The 22,532-nt window shown below is 43.0% G+C and overlaps 2 protein-coding genes across 2 annotated transcripts in view; both read left to right on the forward strand.

Moving 5' to 3' along the window:
- SETD7 (SET domain containing 7, histone lysine methyltransferase) overlaps nt 1-22,532 on the forward strand; it is a 1,173,783-nt gene that overhangs the window by 999,660 nt on the left and 151,591 nt on the right. The gene's annotated exons all lie outside the window — the stretch shown is intronic.
- LOC122793510 overlaps nt 1-22,532 on the forward strand; it is a 1,396,143-nt gene that overhangs the window by 907,009 nt on the left and 466,602 nt on the right. The window lies entirely within an intron of this gene.

Raw genomic sequence — 22,532 nt, forward strand, 5'->3', positions numbered from 1 at the left:
AGGGGGCACACCCCTAATCAGTCACATTCATTCTGATCCACTTTCCTGGGTATATCTCTGATCACACAGACTGCATGTTTTGTTCCCTGTTGGTTATTAGAATCTGCACTGTCTAATGTGTACTTTGTACTCTCTATTTCACGTTTCAATTCTTGACTATCACCATGTGAGGGATTATATGGTGGGTTTTCTGTGTATTCTACAGGAAATACTTTATTTTTCCCTAAATCTGTGTGACTTTGAGTCTGTGACTGGTTATCCCATGATGTATTGTCTTTTGTTTGATTTCTTACCTTATACTTGGGTTTGGAAGAAACGGCGTTTTCTGCATAGATACCCTTTTGAATTTGACTTTCCTTCCATTTTTTATAATATGGACAATCCTGTTTGACATGACCTATTTTTTTTACAAGTAAAACAAATTGCCTGTCTTTCTGCCTGTAATGTGGGTGGAGCAGAGGCTGCTCGTGTGTCCCCTGTAACTGTCCTTTCATCAGACCATGTATTGTGTCCCCTTCCTTTTCCAACAAAATCTACACTTTCTCCCTCTTTAGCGAAAATGTTGTGTATAAAGTTTGCCATCATCTCTCATTGTCTTGCCTCTAATGAGTTTTTGAACTACTTCATCTAGGGTTTTTGATCCTAAGCCATAAATATGTTTGATATCTCCTGAGACTCCTTTTACCTGTTTTAAAAAGGTATGTATAAGCAATTGTTGCACCTCTGGGTCTGTCATTTGGTCATCGGATTTACCATACACAACTTGATAAGCGAGTTTAAAATTATCACTCTGTTCAAGGAGTTTATCACTGATGCTGATTTTAAAATAATCAAGCAACTCAGGAGTCAGGGGTTGACCCTGAGTATATGCTTTTAGAATAGCTGCCATACTGTTTGTAAAATACGTTCTGCTGTCTAAAGAACATTTTTCTTGTTTCTATATATGGCTTTAAACATTTTGGAATAAATGCAAAAAAAATCTGCACAAGCCATCATTCCATGTAGAGCCTACAGTATATGTTAACCATTCTTCAAATGCCAACATACTGAAAAAATTTCCTTTCTTGTCTTGCCACTGAGGCAATGTCTGCAATAAATGTGACTGTTGATAAATTTCAGCAGGGGAAACAACTGACATACTTTGTGCTTCTTGGCCTATATCAGGTGACTTGTATTGTACCTGTAACTGTGTTTTTAAATGTTCTATCTCAGCCTTCAAAAACTGATTTTCAGTCTGTAATACTTTAAAATCTGCTGTGGCAGGACTTGAAATGCGTTCCCTCTCTAAATCTTTAGTAGCTTTGTCTAACTGCTGCTGTAAAGCACAATTATTCTCCTCTAGATGGCTTAATTGCTCATCCCCTGGCATTATCTGAAAAACCTGTAAAACGTCACTTAACAGCTTAATGACAGCCTGAATTAAATCAAGATGTTCATCTTGTGGTTTTGCAAGTTTTTGTTTATAATCAAAGCATTTTTCAACTGCGTAGAATCAGTTATAGTATCCTGTAATGTATTCCATTCTATAGAGAAATCTGCATACATAGTAATAAGATCAAATTTATATAAACTTTGTATACGTGTTAAAAAAATCAGTAACTGACTGCACCATATCAGACACAGGCATGACTGCAGAAGGAGCTTCTATCTGTTGCACATCAGAAGTTGCAGTAACTTCAGAATCAACTGTTTGTTTTGGCAGAAGCTCTACTGAATTCTCCAATTATAGACCAATAGCTATACTCTCTCCACTTGCAAAGATTATGGAAAAATGTATTCATAGACAACTCATGCACCACCTAATCCAGAATCACCTTATGGCAGACACTCAGCATGGCTTCCATCCTCATCACAGCACTACTTCAGCCCTCCTAGCCTTTACCAAGACCATAAACCATAATCGCAACAGCAATTATATATCCTCAGCCCTCTTCTTGAATCTTTCCAAGGCATTCGATATGGTTGATCACCAAGTTTTAATCCACACCCTGCAAACATTCTGTCTAGATACTGGAGCCCTTCAGTGGTTTCAATCCTACCTGAATGGTCAACAGCAGGCTGTCCTCTGGCAGAACAAACTCTCTAACCTTCTACCTAACACCGTTGGAGTACCACAAGGCTCTATACTAGGGCCCTTGCTGTTCTCCATCTTCATTAGCGACCTTTATACTGTCATCCCAAAAGTCAGCTGTATCCAATATGCTGATGACTCTACTCTGATTTGCTCAGCCACATCTCCAGTAGAGTTATGGTCAGCTACCCAGACCACCTTTAATACAATAGAAAACTGGCTTTCTGAACATCGTCTGATCCTAAATCCCAAAAAAACTAAAATGCTGTTATTTTCACCAACACGTAGGTCTACCACTTTCACCTTTACCATAAAATCAAATGATGACACGATAATCTCCCCTGACCCCTCTACAAAACTATTAGGTGTCATCATAGACAATAATCTAAAATTTGACCTACATGTTAACCAAACTATCAAAACCATCAATAAAAAACTAGGGTCACTTTACAGAACAAAAGCCTTCCTAACCCCTCCAGCTAAAATTGCCATAGCTCTCACCTTCTTTCAACCCTTTTGTATGCATCCCCTCTACTCTCGAATTTAAACAAGACTGTCCTTAACAAACTCTCAATTTGCTACAACCACATTGCCAGGTTTGCCACTGGGCTGCCTTTTAGGACACATCATTGCATCAATCTAATCAGCTTGGGTGGCTTGAACTACCCAGCCTAATTCAGTATAACCAACTGATTATGGCTTATAAAATCCTCTATAATCCGAACAATACTCCTGCACTTAAAAATATTATCACCCCCTATAACTATCCTATACCGCTTCGATCCTCTAACAAACTACTAATTCAGACTCGCAAAATTAATAACACAGCCGGTGATTCTCTCTTTGCAAACTCTGTAAGTAGATCCTGGAACTCTCTTCCAGCTGATATTACCTTACTTTCCACCTTAGGTCAATTTAAAACTAGACTCAAACATTTGTCACTTAACCGGCTATATCAATGCATCAAGCCTGGCTAACTCTCTCTAGAATGTGTAAAAATCTGTTAACCAGTTTACTGTGTAATTTAATTTAATCCTGACTTGCGCTCAGGATTAACTGTAACCTGTGAAACTTGTTTAACTTGCTTACTTATGTAATCTCTGTAAATAGTCTGTTTGCAATATGTAATGCTGTATCTGCTTACCCTTGGAGCTTTTCTCCCTGGGCCTCCCCTGAAAATGGACATGCATCCAGTTGGACTATCCCGGTCAACAAATGTAAAATAAATACATTGTTTTGAAATAATAGGGTATATTGGTTTATATGTCTTACATACTAGACCTTTATGGCAGAATAGACAAATTTGTGGATATTTGCTATCACATAAAATACAAGCTTTTGGCATGACATTTGATTTAGTAATGTATTGAAAATAAACATGTATCCATTTGCAAATGCAGCTTTTATCTATTTTTTGGGCATTAAAAATGCCAGATTTACATTTCATGTCAGACATAGAAGATTGAAACCATTGCTGTAAATATGACCAATCCTTATCAGGAGACTCATTAATATCAATACTAACAGTATGGCTACACTTCAAACTGGTCTCAAATATGGCGTCCATGTTATAAAACCATAAAGAAAGTACTGTAATTTATGCAGAAGACAAGCAGGTGATCAGGCTGAAGTAAATCTGGAAAAGGATGGTGTTTCTCCACAGACGAATTGGAGGTGGTCCGACACAGGACAGCTTCCACGGCGGTGCTGTGTCCACCAATGAATTACAGGAACTGTATCTCTGCTAAAACACTGGAACTGTCAGTCAGTTGAACTAACGTAGTAAGTAGTAGGGCCCCTCTGTAATATTAACTGCTGGTAACAGATATATGGTCACAGCCACTGGCCAAGGCTCACCAACCCCCCCCCCCCTTCTAAGAGACCTAGGACTGAAGTTGATTATGAATCTTCTGATCAGGATTCTGTTTTTTTCTGATTCTTCTGATGATCTGGATTTACCCTTATCTACTTATGAAGATTCTGATGCAGAGGACTCCATTCCTTCTGCTTCCCCTCCTGAGGATTTTTCTTTTGGGGAAACCTTACATACTCTAAGGGAGCATTTCCACTGGGAAAGCTAGGATTTTTCTGATTTAAAAAAGAGGCTTAAGGATTTCCTTCTCCTACCTCAGCATATGCCTTTAGCTATTTCTCCTGCACAAGACATTGTTGATGCTTTTTCGGAATCTAGTTTGGCCCCTGATTCCCTGCCTCCTGCTCCCAGAAAACCTGACAGATACTACAGGGTCCCCGAGTCCCACAAGTTCCTTTTTAAAAATCCTATTGCAGATCCAGAGACTATTTCACTAAAAATCCTACCCCTTCTGATGGAGACTCCAGGGCGCTGGATAGATGGGGTAAGAAGGTTTACACTTCTGCAACCTTGGCCATTAGGGCTTTAAACTGTCAGTTTCATATGTTAAAGTATCAGCAGCATGCTACTGGATGCTTAAACAGAAAATAATGTTGATTCCTGACTGTGTAGAAAATAAAGAATTACAGGATTTAATGCATTCTGCTGAATGGGCAGCCATGGTGGTGCAGCGGTTAGCGTTGTCGCCTCACAGCAAGAGGTTCTCCGGTTCGATCCTCAGCTTGGGTGCCTTCTGTGCGGAGTCTGCATGTCCTCCCTCTGGTCGCGTGGGTTTTGTCCGGGTGCTCCGGTTTCCTCCCACATCCTAAAGATATGTTGTAGGTGGATTGGACACTCTTAAATTGGCCTTCGGTGTGAGTGTGTGCATGTGTGTGCCTTCTGTGGAAGGTTGTGGCTGAAAACTCGACACCATAAAACTCCACTGCCAATCATAAGTGGACAGGTGATCTGCTGTGGTGACCCCTAACCGGGAAAAGCCAAAAGAAGAATGCATTCTGCTGAACAAGTTGGAAAACATACTTTGCAATGTGGTCTTGATTCCGTAGAGGCCTCTTGCAGGGCTGCTGTTACTGGGTCTGTGCTCAGAAGGCATGCTTGACTTAAGGAGCAATCTTTGTCTGATCATGTTAAAGCTAAATTGTTGGACATTCCTTTAAATCAGGACCGCCTGTTTGGCAACAAGGCTCAGGAAGTTCTTAAAAAGATGGAAGATAAAGCTAAATCTATGCAAACTGTTAAAGATTTTTTACAAACTCAGCCTCCTAGATTTAGTAGGCACTGGCACTCTAAGAATTGGTCCTTTCCAGCCCCTTCCAGGTCTTCACAAGCCAAACCCAGACATGGCAAAAATCCCAGGTTTCAGTCCCAGGGGACACACACAACTAAGCAGTGGGGGGCCTCCACTTCCAAATCTGAGAATAATAAGACTCCCCTGTATGGTAAACTGTCTCAATGACTTCCTTTTAAAATTTCCACACACTTCTCAACTGACTGCCCCTTTGGGGGGGAAAGATTGCTCTTCATGCAAACAATTGGGAACTCATTACCCATTACAAATGGGTTTTTAATATAGTGTCCCAGGTATACAGATTTCACTTCCACACTTTGCCAATGCCAAGCGGGTGGCCAGACCTACCCCCAAATCAGTGGGCAGAGGCCTAAAAACAAGTACTTTCTCTCTTAAGCATGGGGGCTATTCAGCTGGTACCAGAAGAGGAAAAGGGACAAGGTTTCTTCTTGAGACTTTTCCTGGTACCCAGAAAAGACAATTCATGGTGTCCTATCCTGGACCTGTCTCCTCCAAACATCTTTTTGGAGATTCCAAATTTCAAGATGTTCACTCTTCACCAATTACTTCCTATGCTAGGCAGAGATGCCTGGTTGGCAACACTAGATTTAAAAGAAGCATACCTGCACATCCCAATCAAGGAATCTTGCAGAAGATACCTGCACTTCAAAGCAGGCTACACGCACTATCGGTTCTCTGCACTGCCCTTTGGCTTATCTACTGCGCTCAGGGTATTCACAAAGTGCCTAGCTCCAGTTATTGTGTTTTGCAGGCAAAGAACTATTGAAATATACTCATACCTGGATGATTGTCTAATTCAGGCAGAAAGCCAGGACATGCTTTTAAATCATCTGGCCTTTGTACAAAGGGTTCTAACTTGTCTGGGGTACACCATAAATGAAAAGAAATCACACCTGGTTACCCAGTCAACAAATTATATTCCTGGGAGCAAGCTTGAATAAAACTTCTCAGATGGCTTACCTCACGCCAGAGAAACAAATCCATTTGACAACCTACTTCAAACAAGTGGCCACAAAAAACCCTGCTATATCTGCAAGACAAATACTGCAAGCCTTGGGGTTCATGGCCTCCTGCATTCTTCTAATTCCATATGCAAGACTGCATATGAGGAAACTACAGTGGTATCTAAAAAGCCTATGGTGTCAGCATTCTCAAGACCTAGAAACAATGATTCCTATCATACCTTGCCTATGCCTAGAGTTCCTTTGGTGGGCCAGAGGCCTGCCACCAAAACAAGGGAATACCTTTCACGCAACCCCCTGCCGCCCAAACCCCAACAACAGACGCATCAGACTATGCATGGGGGGCTCTCCCTGGCAGGGAAGTGCATTCAGGGGAAATGGAACCCAAGTCAAATGCACCTGCATATCAATCAAAAAGAAATGTTAGCTGTACAGAATGCTCTGACAGCCTTCAAGGACCACATTCTTCCAGGACAACTAATGGTAAAGATGGACAACACCACTGTTATGTGGTACATAAACAAACAGGGGGGTGCACATTCTTACCCCGTCTGCAGACTAGCCATGGCATTGTGGAACACAGCCTTGAGCTACCAAGTGCACCTACAAGCTCAATTCCTACCAGGAAAATTAAATACACTGGCAGACGGACTAAGAGGAAACCTCATGGACCCACACGAGTGGAAACTGGAACCAAGGATTTTCAACATGTTGACAAGCAAATGGGGGAGTTCAGATATAGACCTGTTTGCCTCTCCCCAGAACTATCAATTGGACAAATTTTGCACAAGGACTCCCCACAAACAAGCCTGGAAAGTGGATGCTCTGTCCTTCAGCTGGAAAATCAGTCTATGCCTTCCCCACTCTGCCTCTGCTCTCCAAAGTACTACTAAAAATCAAACAGGACAAATCAAGGATGATTTTGATTGCTCCAGACTGGCCACACCAACACTAGTACCCCTTCCTGCGCAGGGTGTCACAGTTATCTCCATGGCACCTGCCTCAGACTCCTTCCCTGCTGTCTCAGCAGGAGAACCAGATTCTGCACCCTCAGCTTCTAACGCTGAACCTTGCAGCCTGGCTAATTACTTAATCTCTCCTTTACCATCCCTCAGCAAACCTGTGATGGATATCATTTGAGGCAAGGAGGCCTAGTACTAGAAAGTCTTATGCTGAAAAATGGAAAAGATTCTGTGCCTGAAATCAGTCTCAAGGGATGAGCACAGCAGCGCCCTATTTACCTCAGATTTTACAATATTTAACTGAGATGCTTCACAAGGGCCTGTCTTTTTCCTCCATTAAAATCCACGCCTCAGCCATTTCAGCTCATTATAATACAGAACCTCCCCTCTTCTCTCATCCACTGCTCAAGCAGTTCTTCAGAGGGGCCAAAAATTTGAGACCACCCAGGAGAGCTCCAACCCCAGCCTGGGACCTTAACTTTGTCTTGGAGAAACTCACTCTACCTCCTTTCGAGCCAGCTGCTAATGCAGACTTAAGATTTCTTTCTTGGAAAACAGCTTTCCTTTTAGCAATCACTTCAGCTAGAAGGGTATCTGAACTACAGGCCCTTATGGCAGTGGAGCCTTTCATCATCTTTCATGCGGACAGGGTGTCCCTCAGAACCAATCCATCCTTCATGCCCAAGGTGGTATCCAGTGTGGCTCTTAATCAGTCTATTCATTTGCCAACCTTCTTTCCCAATCCACAGAATAAAGCAGAACAGATACTGCATTCCTTAAATGTGCACAGACAACTTAGATTCTACTTGGACAGGACTAAACCTCAAAGGAAATATGAACAACTGCTGGTGGCATTTGCCACAGGGGCAGAGGGGAAGGCTATTTCAAAGCAAACCATTTCTAAATGAATAAGCCACTGCATTCATTTCTGCTATAAGCACCATGGAAAACCTATCCCCAAGGGGATCAGACTTCACTCCAGGGCTGCATCTAACTCTAAAGCCTTTCTCAGAGGCGTCCCTACCAGGGACATCATAGAAGCTGCTACCTGGAGTTCTGTACATACTTTCACCAAGCATTATCATTTGCCAGTTTTCTCTAAATCCAGAGCTGGCTTTGCCACTGCAGTCTTGCAGGGCCTTATAGCTGGCCCTAATGCTATCTAAATTCCTCCTCCCAACCATAGCTTTGGGAATCTACCCAAATGTAATGACTGCAACAGTGAAGCACGAAGGATATAGTACAGTTGTGTACACTTATCATAAATGTAGATGTTCGAGTGTATTCACTGTTGCAGTCCTGGTTACCCTCCCTCCAGCCCCCTAACTTCTTTTGGCTATACCTCCACTTTCCTTTACTATACTTAAAAGCCTTTTTGGTGTGTTTGCTTTTTTGTTGGAGGTATATCTTTGTACTTTTATATTGAATTGCTTCCCATTAGGGGGCACCTGACATCTGGGGCAAGAAAAACTGATGTAATGGTGTCGGCTGCATGTTTTATACCCCCTGATGACCTGACATCATGGAAGAAGGGACAGCAACTGATGCAGGACCCAAGACTTTGTTACTCAGGCTGACTGAGGGCCCACCTGCAAGCAGATAACCCAAATGTAATGACTGCAACAGTGAATACACTCGAACATCTACATTTATGGTAAGTGTACACAACTGTACTTTTCTCTTGAAATAAGCAGTCCTCTTGTAGAACAAAGAAGCTTCCTAGACCTAGGCAGCCTTTCATTACCTCGCTGTCTTAGCCAAGTTACACAAGAGGGCAGTCTCACTGGCCTAGTAGCTACAATTATGACTACCATCCAGTGAATGAGCAGAATGATTCCCTTGAGTTTATCCCAGTTTTGGATAGTCTTCTACATCAACCACTGGCTTCTCATGGTGGTTGTAGGTATCTGTTGTTTAGAACTGTTGAATCCACCCCTCAGAAAGCTCTACTCCATGACCAGGATGGCTCTGCAGAACGTAAAGAACTTTTGAGGTGGGCCCAAACTCTACTTCTAACAGAAACTCTCACTTCCTCAGAAAGATACATGAGTTTTTATTCTTCTTGTACTAGTTTCTAGTGCAGATTTTGACTTCAGCAGGTAACAGTAATAATCTTATTTGTTAACCAGATATGCCTACTGGACAGGGGTGACCTGGGAGCTATGTCTGGATAAATGACTCACTCAGGGTCAGACAGTAGGCAAATAAGGGCTGAGGAAATTCAACCCTGTACCATAGGAACTGCAGATTGCAAACGTAACCACTGTGCCAACTGCCAGACAACTACATCTGATCCATCAAGTTGTAGATGGAGATTTTCTTGTATATCATGCCTGTGCTGAGAGCCTCTAGATAGTTATAATGGACACCTGCAGGTATATCCGTGTCTGAAATCCCCACAAGATGTTACTTGAGTTCACTCGCACCAGTTCACATAGAACACTTTGCCATTTGGTATACCTTCTGCATCCACAGTGTATGCTTGTGTGCTGGGCGTAATATTGAAAGTTTTTCAGGGAAGGTACTGGTATATGTACCCCTTCCTGGAGAAAAAACTTCCTGTTACCATCTTTTGTTTGGGCACTCCCATGACTTACAGACCCTGGAGTTTCCATAAAGCAGCCAAACTGAGAGGGTTGCCTTTCTACAGCTGGGCATATTGCAGTCTTGGTTACTTCTCATGGAGCTAGCCCTGGATGTTATGTCACTGGTATATTGGCAGAGGACACAGTGAAGCATCCAAGAGTCAATCCTCCTGTGGTTTCTGGATTTATTGATGGCCATGATCTTCACATTTATAAAGATTATTTAAGTCTTAAAATAAACGTAGAGTTGCCATTGGCTACAGATGTATCCCATCTCCATTCTGGGTTGTCTTCTGGGTTCATCCTTGTTACCATTCTTTGAAGTGAGAATCTCCCCATCAGGGTTATTATTGCTTTACCCTTCCTGCAGCAAAGTTTGTCTCAGCAAGTAAGGGAGTGAAGCTCAGCTTCCCTGACCTCCCCCCCCCCCCCCCCCCCGGAGAAGAGGTTCCCTGTCAATTACCTGAACCTGTAGGTGGTGTTCCTTGCCCTCAAATGTTCTGGAAGAGGAGCAGAGACAAACATCATTCCTATTTTAGTCAGTTTGTATTTGTGATATATAAACAAATAGAATGGCAAGTACTCAAAACCAGCCACTGCCTCCCAAGCAGAAAGCCCATGATATGGCCCATATACAGGGCATCACCCTTACAGTTCATATTTGTAGATAGGTAAATATGCTGGTAGAGTCTCTGATCTGCACATATTCCTCCTTCCCCTCCTCCTGTGGTGCTGAAGTTTCAGGGAAAGTCTCTGGTAAGTGACTTTCGAGAGTGGAACACACTGAAATTGATCTCTCCACCATGTGGCAGAATGTGATCCTTCCTCTGTTCTGCCACATCCATCCAAAGAGGAATTGATGGTAAATGCTTTCTCTCTTTCTCTGTCCTGTAGAAGGGATGATTCCTGTATGTCTGTCCTGTAGAAGGGATGATTCCTGTATGTCTTTACCCATTCCCTCCAATTTCTGCATCTGACTACAGAACTTGAACAGTAAAAAGTCATTCTTAATACTTCATAGTAACTGAAAAGGGTGACATTTAAGGCTTTCTAATCTGTTACAGTACAGAAAACTGTCCTACTATAACCTAGGGTTTTTGGTTGGAGTGACAGTCAACTCGTCATCATGGCCTTGGCTTCTTGCTTAGGTCGCCTTCTGCCAGAACTCCTAACAGAAGTTTTGAATGTGAATGAAACCACCAGAAAGTTTTCTACTCATAAGATGTAGACTGTTGAGCAGAAGAGGTTCTCCATTTGGGTAGAGAGGTTGTCTTGTGCCCCTTCATGTAGTCAATTTACAGCTGATCTTTACCTGTCTCATACATCAGTTCACCTCTCTGTTTTCTTTCTGGAGCAGAGAGCAGGAGAGAGAAATACCTCTTCACACCTTGGATATACACTGTTAGGCAGATTATACCTAAGAAGGGTGCATGAATTCAGGAAACCAAACATCTGTCAATGTATTGATCCATAGAGGTTAGGGGTTTTGCTGTAATGAGGCAAACTCTTTCAAAAATGATTTACTAATTGCGTAATGTTTTGCTTTGTACTGGCTAACTGCCTTATGGAAAATGCTTCCATCTGAGACCACTGCACTGGAGTTGTGGCAGCTTACAATGCTTCCTTCAAAACTGCCTCCTATAGGGACATGTGGTTCAGCCACTTGGTCATTGGTTCACACCCTTACAAGACATTGCTTCTTAAGCTGTAATTTCAGGAGTTGTGCCACTTTGGCACCTTGTTGATTGATTTGGCTTCAAGTTTTCCAATTTTTTCCCTGCCATTCTGTGACTTCTGCCTTCTATAAAATTTATTTTTCATTTTCACTGCTGGGACTATTATCGACTATTACCCACTGCAGAAGGTCTCTGAAGTCAGGTACAGAAAGTATGCACTTATCATATAAACTGATCTACAAACAGACTTTTTGCAGTGGATGCTTGTTACTGACCTGCCTTCACCCTTGTGTTTTAGCAGCTTCTCCTCCCAACAGCTCTTGAATGCTTGGACTGTACATTTGGGAAGTTTGTATCATTGTGTGTTGCATTTTTTGCTTTGCTTTGTGTCTTGCAGTACTTGCCTACTGAATTGGAGTTGAAACCAAGTAACACAGAGTGTTGTAGCCCTATGCGTGTGTGCAAGGAAGAAATGTGCTCCCCCCTCACCAGAAGTAAGAAGAAAGAACAAAGAAATGGGCAAGATAGACACAGTTGAAGAGGAAATCCCATCTGTTGTCTACTGCAAAAGGCTTCCTCTCATATAACTGATATTGTAGTGTGCATGCCATTTTGAGGACATGGAGCACTTAAATATTGCAGAATTGTAACCTAGAAAATTTTTATTCTTTTCACATCGTATTCTGTATAGGAAATGTTTCTCACACATTCAGGTAAGTAACATACATAATTTTATAACCCCTGTCAGTAATGTTGTTTTTGCTTTCTGTCTTTGAGTTTTCCATTCCTGTTAAACATTCATGTTAATTTTTTTTAATGCAGACTTGACACTGAAAATTAAAATACAATATTGATATTACTATGCCTCAAGAAGTGTTAATGTTTTATATCAGTCCCATATGATTTTATGTACTTAGAGACTTTTAAATGCCAGCTGTTCTCAATCATTCCTCGGGACACTTTTTAAACCCAGTTTATATGAGCCCACCAGGTCTAAAATATTAAGCAGCAGTTCTAGTACAGAAAGTTAAATGTTCTATTAAAAAATAGCCCCAGTCTGTAGTCACTTGGTTTGCAAAGGAGAATTTTGTGAAAACATACCTTGATGAAGTTTTTCACAGAAAGAAATACTTCTTTTACACTGCATTTGTACTCTGTGCTTAGTAACAGTACACCTTTATACATGTGATCTGCAGGGGTCTCTGATTTGATTTATATGATTTTGATTTATGGGGGGGATGGGAATACACACTGAAAGTCTGAGGACAGTAATTGTGATCCTTGGAACAGTAAGAATTAAAATCCTAATAGCGGAAATGTATGCTGATTTTGAAATTGTGGTCTTTTGGAATATGCCCCCCAGTTTGAAGTACAGCTGTCTTGGAGTTGGTATGTATAATTGGCACTGGCATGGTTGTGGGGTTGCAGCCTTCCATGTTGTGGAATGCAAATTTGCCATGTGGGACCCATGCTTAATTCTATAAGTATTGAGATTTTTCAATATCAGGTCTTGTACTCCCATTAGGGATCCATGTGGGGAGGAGGGTATATTTAAGACTACAGTCCCCAAAAAGGAAAATAAAAAAAAATTCTGTAAAGTGGGTGGCATACAGTGAACCAGGCTTGTTTTTGACAAGTTATCCCAAAGCTGCATAATTACCTATTCATTTTTAACACAATTTAAGATGGCATTGTGCAGTATGCAGTATGGGACTGTTCATGTAACTAACGGCATCACAAATAAAAGGGTGAACAACAGGATGAGTTATTACAAAATACAGGTTTTTCTATTGCATGACAATTTGTATATAGGTCATGGCCCAAAAAATAATTTTGTAATGTTTGTGATGTTATATCAGTAGAAGTATAAGTGATAAGACCCTTAAAATGGCACATGTTCCTAAATTACATTTTAATAGCAGAGACTGCAGTGTACTGTACAACATTCTTTATTTTTTCTGATGTGCCTAAAAGACATAACGTAACATTGTTTATTATACAGAATAGTTGATTATTAAGCAAGCAAATTTGTTTATTTTAGATTTGCATTTGACACCTGTTTTAGGTTTAGAAGAACCAAGATTCATCACTAGTACTATTCATAACAGTATAAATATATTGTAAATGTGTGTGGCACTTTGAAAGGTGTCCTTTTCCATGTAGAAAATAATGTGCCAAATGCCATGGCAAGATTAAAAAAGCACAGTTTAATATAGTTACAGTTAAACAGCAGACCTTCTGGACAATGTATGAAAAAAGCACTAATGACCAGAAATTTTAAATAATTTCTTTACAAAATCTATTTTAAATTCCACCAGAGAGCATAGAAGGAGGAAGTCCAACAGTTGTTAGTATATTAACCATTTAGGCTTTCTAAAGTTGTTTACTTCCTGATGTGAAGTGTGACTCATCAACAGCATGCACTGTACAAATCTAGCCAGTCAGAAGAAGTCAGTCCAGCACAAAAGATCAGATAGATGAGTCACCATTTGAGTAAACAGTTGTGTTTTGGTGCCCGGGTATGAGGAATGTGGCATGTTAGTGCTGCTTACACCACCATACCGTCAGATTGCTGGATCTGCTCCCCCTTTTTTTTTTTTTTTTTTTTTTTTAATTTACTTTGACCACATTATCTAGAGCTGTTTTGAGTCTGTTGTCTTAACGCTGTCTCAGTCTCTATATAACTTTTCTAAAGTGCTGTTCACCTTCAGGGATCCAATTACATCACCAAAGATCTTTGACAAAATTACCTTCACTGTGCTATGTATAATTTTCAGTGTAAAACTACATCACCCAAGTGACGTATGTGCATGTATTCACACTCTTATTAGTATGAATGAGTCAGACCTTCAGGAAAATTTCTTATACTTCTCTGTATGGAGGTTACTGATTAATATAACTTTAATTTTAGATTCCATAATCATGCTGTATTCCTGTTCACAAAAGGGGGGAGAGAAGCATTTTCCTTCTGCATATGTCTAGAGCTGTAGTTAAAATTATTTTAGTAGCCTGCCTTTAACCAGATGCAAAGGACTTTAGGAGTGTAGACTAGTGCATCTCTTACACAGCCATTCTCCCAGCTGTGACTGTCACAAGAATATTTATAGGGTGCTTGATCACCCTCCTAAAATGTTTAAATCAGGTTGATGTGTACCAGCTCAAGACTGTGTCACATACGCTGTGTTGTCTAATACTTCCTATGTCTCTGCCATGCAGTGTCTGTAATACATGTACTTTGTAATGTCTAATCTTCCTCCTGTTCACAAAAGCTACAGCATCATCAGTGACATCCTCGGAGACTACTAAATATATCAGTAAGTGCAAACAGATGGGAGTTGCTAGAAGCACACGTCCTGAAACATCAACCACATATTGTGGTGGTGGCAGGATCTTGGAATTTAAAAGTAGATCTGGTATTGTTAATCCTCGTTCATTCCTTATGCATGGGTATCGGTTCCGAGCTCAGAACCGAGCCAGCCATTTTCCAAGCTCGTGTCAGCTTCAAACTCTCAAGCTAAACTTTTACCCACAATCCCCCTCTCCCTGTTACCCCAGATTTCATTTGCCGCATTGCCATCCAGTCATGTCAAGCTACTTCTCTTGAGCTAAGTACAGTCAATTGTTGTTTAATTGCTTTACAAATTACTTTTCTGTCAGAAAAGTTGATATTTTATAGTCTCTTACCCTATCAAATCTCGCGTTCATAATTTCCTCAGGCTTTTCTGTTTTTTACTTACTACTTTTACCGCAAGGTATTTTCTCTTTACCATCATTGGTAATCCTTTTCCCTTTTCTCTCTCATACCTTCAGGTACTCTCTTGTACCATTGTTGGTACTTTTCTATTAATTAATATGGCAGATAAAAAAGGTAGTCCGGGATTTAAGTGGTGTTCTGATTGTGGACACAAACTGCCTACTTCTGATGCATACTCTGTGTGTTTATTGTTTGGGAGCTTCCCATTTATCTGTTGAACCACCCTGTACTGTTTGTGAGAACTTTTCTAATAGAACTTTGTTAGGAAGGCAAAACAAGCTGATACTGAAAGGACTTCTAAAATCTCCCTTTTCAAAGGCTATTTCTGGGTCTGAGATCTCAACCCCGCCTAAAGCCCATAAGAAAATGGATGTTTCTACTAAGGCTAAATCCTTGTCTTCATCCCTGGCTGGGGACTGTCACCAACCAAAACCTAAAAAGGCTAAAGTTTCGGCTCCAGAGCTGTCCGTCAGCCCCAGTGCTTTCGGTGCCTAGACCTTCAGCACCGAGGTCTTCGGCTCGATTACCGATTTCGGCTCCATCCTCTCCTGCAGCCTTCTATATATCAGCACCAAGAGGCTCTTTGGTTCAGACCATTACCACTGTATCGGCACCGACCGTTCAGTTGGAGCAGACATTACCCGCGTCGGTTCCGAGATCTTCCTCGGAACAGAGGCCTTTATTGTTAACTCCAGTTTTGTCGGTTCCAGCTTCGGCACCGATGACCACTTCGGCACCGATCCCTATGTCGGTGCAAACCATGACCTCGGCACCAATGTCTTCTTCGGTGCAGACAACAGTAGTCCAGTTTTTCTCAGCACCGTTGTCATTGGTGCAGTCTGATGAGATGGGCACCAAGTCTGCCTCTTTTGTGTACAGGCCTGTTTCCCCCTCGGTCTCTGTGAGGTCCACTAGAAGCCTTTCCAAACATGTGTTGCATCTTGTGGACCAGGCTTTCTTGGCCAGAGGTATTCCCCCCCCCTCAGGAACTATCCTTCCTCGGGAGGTGATCACCCATCACCAAAGACCCCTTCTTATTCTCCTCCTTCATTGCCTTTGAAGTCCATGGATATAGCACAGTCTATCCCTTCTGCAGTTCCCTTTATGGAGCTCACTAAGGAACCACAGTTGCCTTCATGGCAGGAAAGTTTTGCTACGACCCAGGATGTCAGCTGTGATATGCATAGCTTGCTGCTCCACAGCCATCCAGGGACTCTGGGTTGGCAGGCTGAGCCACTTAGGGGAGGGGTGCCCCCTGTCCTAGACATACACTCCTCTTCAGGTGGACCAGCCTTCCAACTGATGGGAGAAGCCTTTTGCTGCTGCTGGTGATACCGGACTGTGTCTATACCTCTGCCCTCCTTTGGTACACTGGTTTCACAAGTCGCATCTAGCGGACACCAGGTGCAAGGGCTGCAGAACATATTCCCTCTGGAATCCCCCTTTCCGTTGTCTTTCCCAGCTTCTCCAGCTGAGGAGGTCCACTGGAAAAGTTTGGGTAAGAGGAAGCACATGGACTCCACAAAGGAGTCCCTCACCGAAGACACAGATTTTGATGAGGGGGAAGGATCCCCGCGGTCACCCTCTGAGGTATCCTTTGGTGATATCCTCAAAATCCTGAAACAGAGAGGTGACTGGCAGTCCTCTAATCTGGCCTCTGAAGAATCTGTGTTCCTGCAGGCCTTTTGCACTCGGCCCCCTACCTCCTGGGTTACTGCACCTGCCAATGAACTTGTCAGGCTCATTGTGCAGTGTGCTTGGAAGGCTCCTGATCCCGTCAAAGCTATTCCCCGGAGGCCAGATAAGATCTTGTCCCCTCCTGCTTTGAATCCCCATTGGTCCAAAGGTCTTCCTGTGGATGCTTTGGTGGTGGCGGCCGCAACAAAAAAAGGATCTGGCAGAAGAAGAAAGCCAGACTGTCCATCCACCTAACAGAGTCTCCTGGGCCCTGGACAGGATAGGGAAGTGCACTTTTGCTATCAGGTCCCTGAATTATATGGCACATTTCACCAGGCTTCAAAGGGATCTGGTTTCTGAGCTCTCTGAAACCTTGGCTGGTGCCATGTCTGATGAGGTCCGTGACAAAGTGGCCTTTCAGCTGGCCACCATTGAATCTATATCTAACTCCTCGATGCGACTGATATCTCTTGCATCAGAAGGAGCAGCGGGTTCAGCTGCAGTCTTGAGACGACACGCCTGGATGCGCTTGTGCAACTTTGTGGAACCCTTTAAGTCTTCTTTTATTAATGCCCCCAGCCCTCCTCATTGTTTGGGCCCAAATTTAAAAGCACACTGGCCAGATGTGAACAGGACAGTAAGACCCTTACAGCCATAGGTGTACCGTTATTCTTCCCCTCAGCGTGCTTTCTCCCGAAACCAAAAGAGTGGGAAGATATGGTTCAAGAAATCTCAGGGTCCTTTCCATGATACACAGGCTAAGTTCTCCCCCAGAGGCAGAGGGGAAACTCACAGGGAAGATGCTCCTTTCGGGGCAGGGGGGGACCGCGTAACCAGGGTTCCAGGGATTCTTTCCCTGGTCAATCCTACCAGTGCTCCTGAAGAGCGGCCCAACTCCTTTCCTCTGGAGGTGGTTGAGGGACATTTCTCCTTGTACCCTTCTGCCTGGCTAACCATCACCAGTGATTCTTGGGTACAAAGGATCATAACCAGAGGTTATCATATCCCCTTTGATCTTTGTCCCGTCCCTTCAAAACATCTTCTCGACGTTCCACCCAAAGGGAAGATGCAGCACTACAGCTAGAAAAGCTGCTAAGAAAAAGAGTCATCCAAATAATCCCTCCAGACCAGATAGGATCCGGATTCTACTCGAGACTATTTTTGGTGCCAAAGAAGACTGGGGACTGGAGACCAATTTTGGATCTCAGTTTATTGAACAAGTTTGTGAGAGTACAAAAATTCCTGATGGTCACAATACAGTCTATCCTCCCGCATTTGAAAAAAAGACATTTGTATGTGCTCTATAGATCTTCAAGATGCGTACTACCACATAAAGGTGGACAGGCCATCAAGAAGATTTCTGCGCTTCTGTGCAGGAGCCAGTCACTACCAGTTCAGAGTACTGCCCTTTGGACTCTCTACAGCCCCCAGAGAGTTCACAAAGTGCATGGCAGTTGTCACAGCTCACTTGCAACTTCAAGGTTTCCAAGTGTTTCCATACATAGACAACTGGCTCATTTCCGCCCCCACCAGACATCTACTGGAAAAAGCCCTGGCAGACTCTCTCCTCACTGCTCAAAGGCTAGGCATGACCATAAACTGGCAAAAATCCATTCTCACCCCATCTCAGTATTCATAGGGGTTATCTTGGACACAAAAAACTGCAGAGCTGCTATTCCATAGCACAGAATTCTAAGGATAAAGCAACAACTAATTCCAATCCTTTCAAAGGAAAAATCCACGGCTCACTCGGTTCTACAGCTGTTGGTTTCCATGGCAGCCTCCATCACCATTGTTCCCCTGGCCAGGTTTCACATGAGGCTTCTACAATGGCTATTGCTTACCCAGTGGTATCCTTTTCAGCATCCTCTTTCAGCAATGATTTGAGTAACCCGCAGGTGCAAACAGGATTTAAATTGGTGGATGACACACAATCTCACACAATGGTCTCGCCTCTTCTCCCCCCAGCAATACAAAGCCACAGTGACCACAGACGCCTCCCTGATGGGGTGGGGGAGGCTGTGTCAGGGACAAACAGTCCAAGGCAGTTGGTCCCAACTGGAGGCCCATCTGCATATAAATGTTCTAGAGTTGAGGGCGGTGCTTCTGGCATTGCAAGCATTCCATCTGGGACAATTGCGATTCAGTCAGACAACATGGCGGTGGTCTGGTACATCAACAAGCAAGGTGGAACCAAATCTTACCCCCTTTGTCGAGAAGCCATGAGGATATGGCAATGGGTAATGGCTACCAACCATTTTCTTCTAGCAACGCGCATTCCCTGGAGTTCCAACGTGATAGCAGACAGACTCAGCAGGTGCATTCTTCAACCTCACAAGTGGTCCCTGAATCCCTTGGTAGCAGCAGAGATCTTCCACCGCTGGGGCCATCCTTGCTGCAACCTCTCTGCATCCCCGACCAACTACAAATGCAGCAACTACTTCTCCCTGATTCCCCCTCCGGGACAGTCACCCAGGGACACTCTAGTCCACGATTGGCCCTCGGGTCTTCTTTATGCTTTTCCACCCTTTCCCCTCATTCCCGAGTTTCTGAAGAAAGCCCAGCAGTTGAAGAGCAAGGTGATCCTCATTGCACCATATTGGCCTCGACAGATTTGGTTCCCCTTCCTTTGGCCTCACCTGCTAGATGCTCTATCCAACCCCGGAGTTGATCTCACACCCACAGAACCTGATTCATCCCAACCTGAACAGCCTGAAGCTAACGGCTTGGCTACTCCAATTCCCTTAATTGCCAGGCAGAATGACCTTTCTTTACCAGTACGTGATATTCTCATTGCTTCTCATAAGTCTTCCACTAGAATTACTTATCTGAGCAAGTGGAAAAGATTTACCTGTTGGCTGAAAGATAATTTTCAGCACCAGTGTCTATAATACTAGACTATCTGGCCGACCTATTTCAATCGGGTCTATCGGCCTCTACCATTAGAGTTCATTTGGCTGCAATTTCTAATTTTCATGAGGGTGTCCAAGATTCCTCTCTTATGTCCCATAAATTGTGCAAGACCTTCATAAAAGGTGTGAATCATCTGAAGCCTCCTTTTAGAGAATCTATTCAACCATGGGATTTATCATTAGTTCTACAAGCTCTGACAATGGCACCTTTCGAACCAGCCTCTTCTTGCGACCTCAAGTATTTGTCATGGAAAACCTTGTTTTTAGTCGCTATTACTTCTGCCAGATGTATTTCTGAACTTCAAGCTTTATGTATCAAGAGTCCATACTTGATTTTTCATAGAGATAGTGTCTCTGAGAACTAATCCGTCATTTCTGCCTAAAGTGATCTCTGAAATGTCTATTAATCAATCCAATGAATTGCCAGTTTTCTTTCCCAATCATTCAAACAGAGGAGAGTATTGCCTACATACCCTAGATATACACAGGCAAATCCATTTTTACTTGAACAGGACTAAACCCTTTCGTAAATCTGACCAGTTATTTTTGGCCTTTTCTCGACCTAGATTAGGATCTGCTGTTGCTAAGGTCACATTAGCTAGATGGTTGAAGGACTGTGTGACCTTTATTTACATACAATGTAATATCTCCTTGCCTATTACCATGAAAGCTCATTCAACAAGGTCGGTGGCAACTTCTGCTGCCTTCCATGTCAGAGCTTCTTTACGTGACATCTGTGCAGCTGCAACTTGGGCTATGCCTCATACCTTCATCAATCATTGCAAATTGGATTTGGCCTCCAAGGGAAGAGCATCTTTCGGTTCTATGGTGCTCAGGAATGTCCTTCCATGAGAGCCTCTCAGGAATAGAGGTAGCTGAGGATTCTGTCCCATGCGTAAGGAATGAACGAGGATTAACAATATCAGATAAAGAAGATGTTCATCGTGTTTCACTGTTGCAGTCATTACGCTTGGGTTATCCTGCTGGCAGGCTACCCGCAGTCGGCCTGAATTCCAAAGTCCTGGTCCGGCGTCGGTTGCTGTCGCCTCTTCCCTGACGTCAGTGCATCAGGGGTATAAAAGATGCAGCCAACGCCATTTTCCTCAGTCTTTCTTGCCGCGTGGTGCCCGAAGCAAAAGCAGTTCGCAAGTGCCGGTCAGCCGACTCCTGAGATTTTCGAAATTGAATTTCAGATCCGAAGTCTTCAATAAAGCTAAGTACCCCGTTGAGGAAACTTTTTTCTTGCTCCAGACCAATGTCAGAAAAAGTTAACAATTGTATATCTTGTGGGAAGCAAATACCTCATAAGGATTTTCATTCTTACTGTATTCCTTGCCTAGGCCCTGACCATGACGTTGCTAGTTGTCGGTTTTGTGCTAGATTTAACCAGCGCACTATTAAGCATCGGTACGATTTTGCATTTCATTACTTTGGCCGAAGGTTTAACTATATAATGCCATCAGAACAGCCGATGACCAGAGTTCATAAAAAGCGCAGGGAAAAAGAAAAGTACAGTCATCCGAGGTCCAAAACGGACGACAAAACCTCCTCTAAGCCAGTCGCCAGTTCGCCAGTTCTCAGTGAGGTGCTTTCGCAGCCCCTGACACCTGCTACCTCAGAGCCACAGGCCACTCCGACTCCCACGTGGAGACAACTAGGCCTCTGGATACTCAAGGTATTGGGCCTTCGGAAACTAATCCCTCAGATGGGTCTGGAGCCACTGAGCAGGCATTGGCTTCTGAGGGTGTTTTCAGACCTACACAGCTATATATCAAGCCAACCTCAGCATCCAAGACCAAGACTAAAACAGCTTTAAAGACAAAGAAACAAGTACAGCATTCTCCTGCACAGACTTCCATGCAGATGCTCAAAATGGCCGAAGACCTAATTACTTTGATCAGGGGTTCCCATCCCCCTCCTGATAAGAGGCCTAGGCAAGACACTGAATATGATTCCTCTGATCAGGTTTCCACTTCATCTGACTCCTCTTCGGAACAGGGATACTCTCTTCCTCCCTATGAGGACTCTGATGCTGAAGAATCTATCCCTTCAGCCTCTCCTCCTGAGGACTATTCTGTTGGGGAAACCCTGCACACCATGAGGGAGCATTTCCACTGGGAGAGCCAAGATTATTCTGAATCTAAGAAAAGGCTCAGAGATTTTCTTTTACTGCCTCAACACAGACCTCTTGCTATTCCACCTGTACTAGACATTGTAGATTATGTATTTTCAGAGTCCGGTCTGTCTCCTGACTCTTTACCCCCTGCACCGGTTAAGCCGGAAAGGTACTACAGGGTTCCAGATTCACATAAATTTCTATATAAAAACCCTGCTGCTGACCCAGAAACTATATCTCAGGGTCCCAAAGGGGTCAAGGCTTCCACTGCAAAAAACCCTGTCCCCTCTGATAGGGATTCTAGAGCACTGGACAGATGAGGGAAAAAGGTTTACACCTCTGCTACTTTGGCTGTAAGGGCTTTAAATTGCCAGTTTCATATGTTTAAATATCAGCAATACTTAATGTCTCTGCTAAAACAGAAAATGCAGTCAAATTCTGAATGTTCTGAAAACAAGGAAATGCAGGATTTATTGCATGCAGCTGAACAAGTGGGAAAAGCGTACTTTGCAATGTGGTTTTGATTCACTAGAGGCCTCTTGCAGGGCCACTGTTACAGGCTCTGTCATTCGAAGGCATGCTTGGTTAAAGGAACAGTATCTGAATCATGTTAAAGTAAAATTATTGGATGCTCC

Source organism: Protopterus annectens, chromosome 2.part0 (assembly GCF_019279795.1).
Source record: "Protopterus annectens isolate FY-2018-M chromosome 2.part0, PAN1.0, whole genome shotgun sequence".
Taxonomy (NCBI): Eukaryota; Metazoa; Chordata; order Ceratodontiformes; family Protopteridae; genus Protopterus; species Protopterus annectens.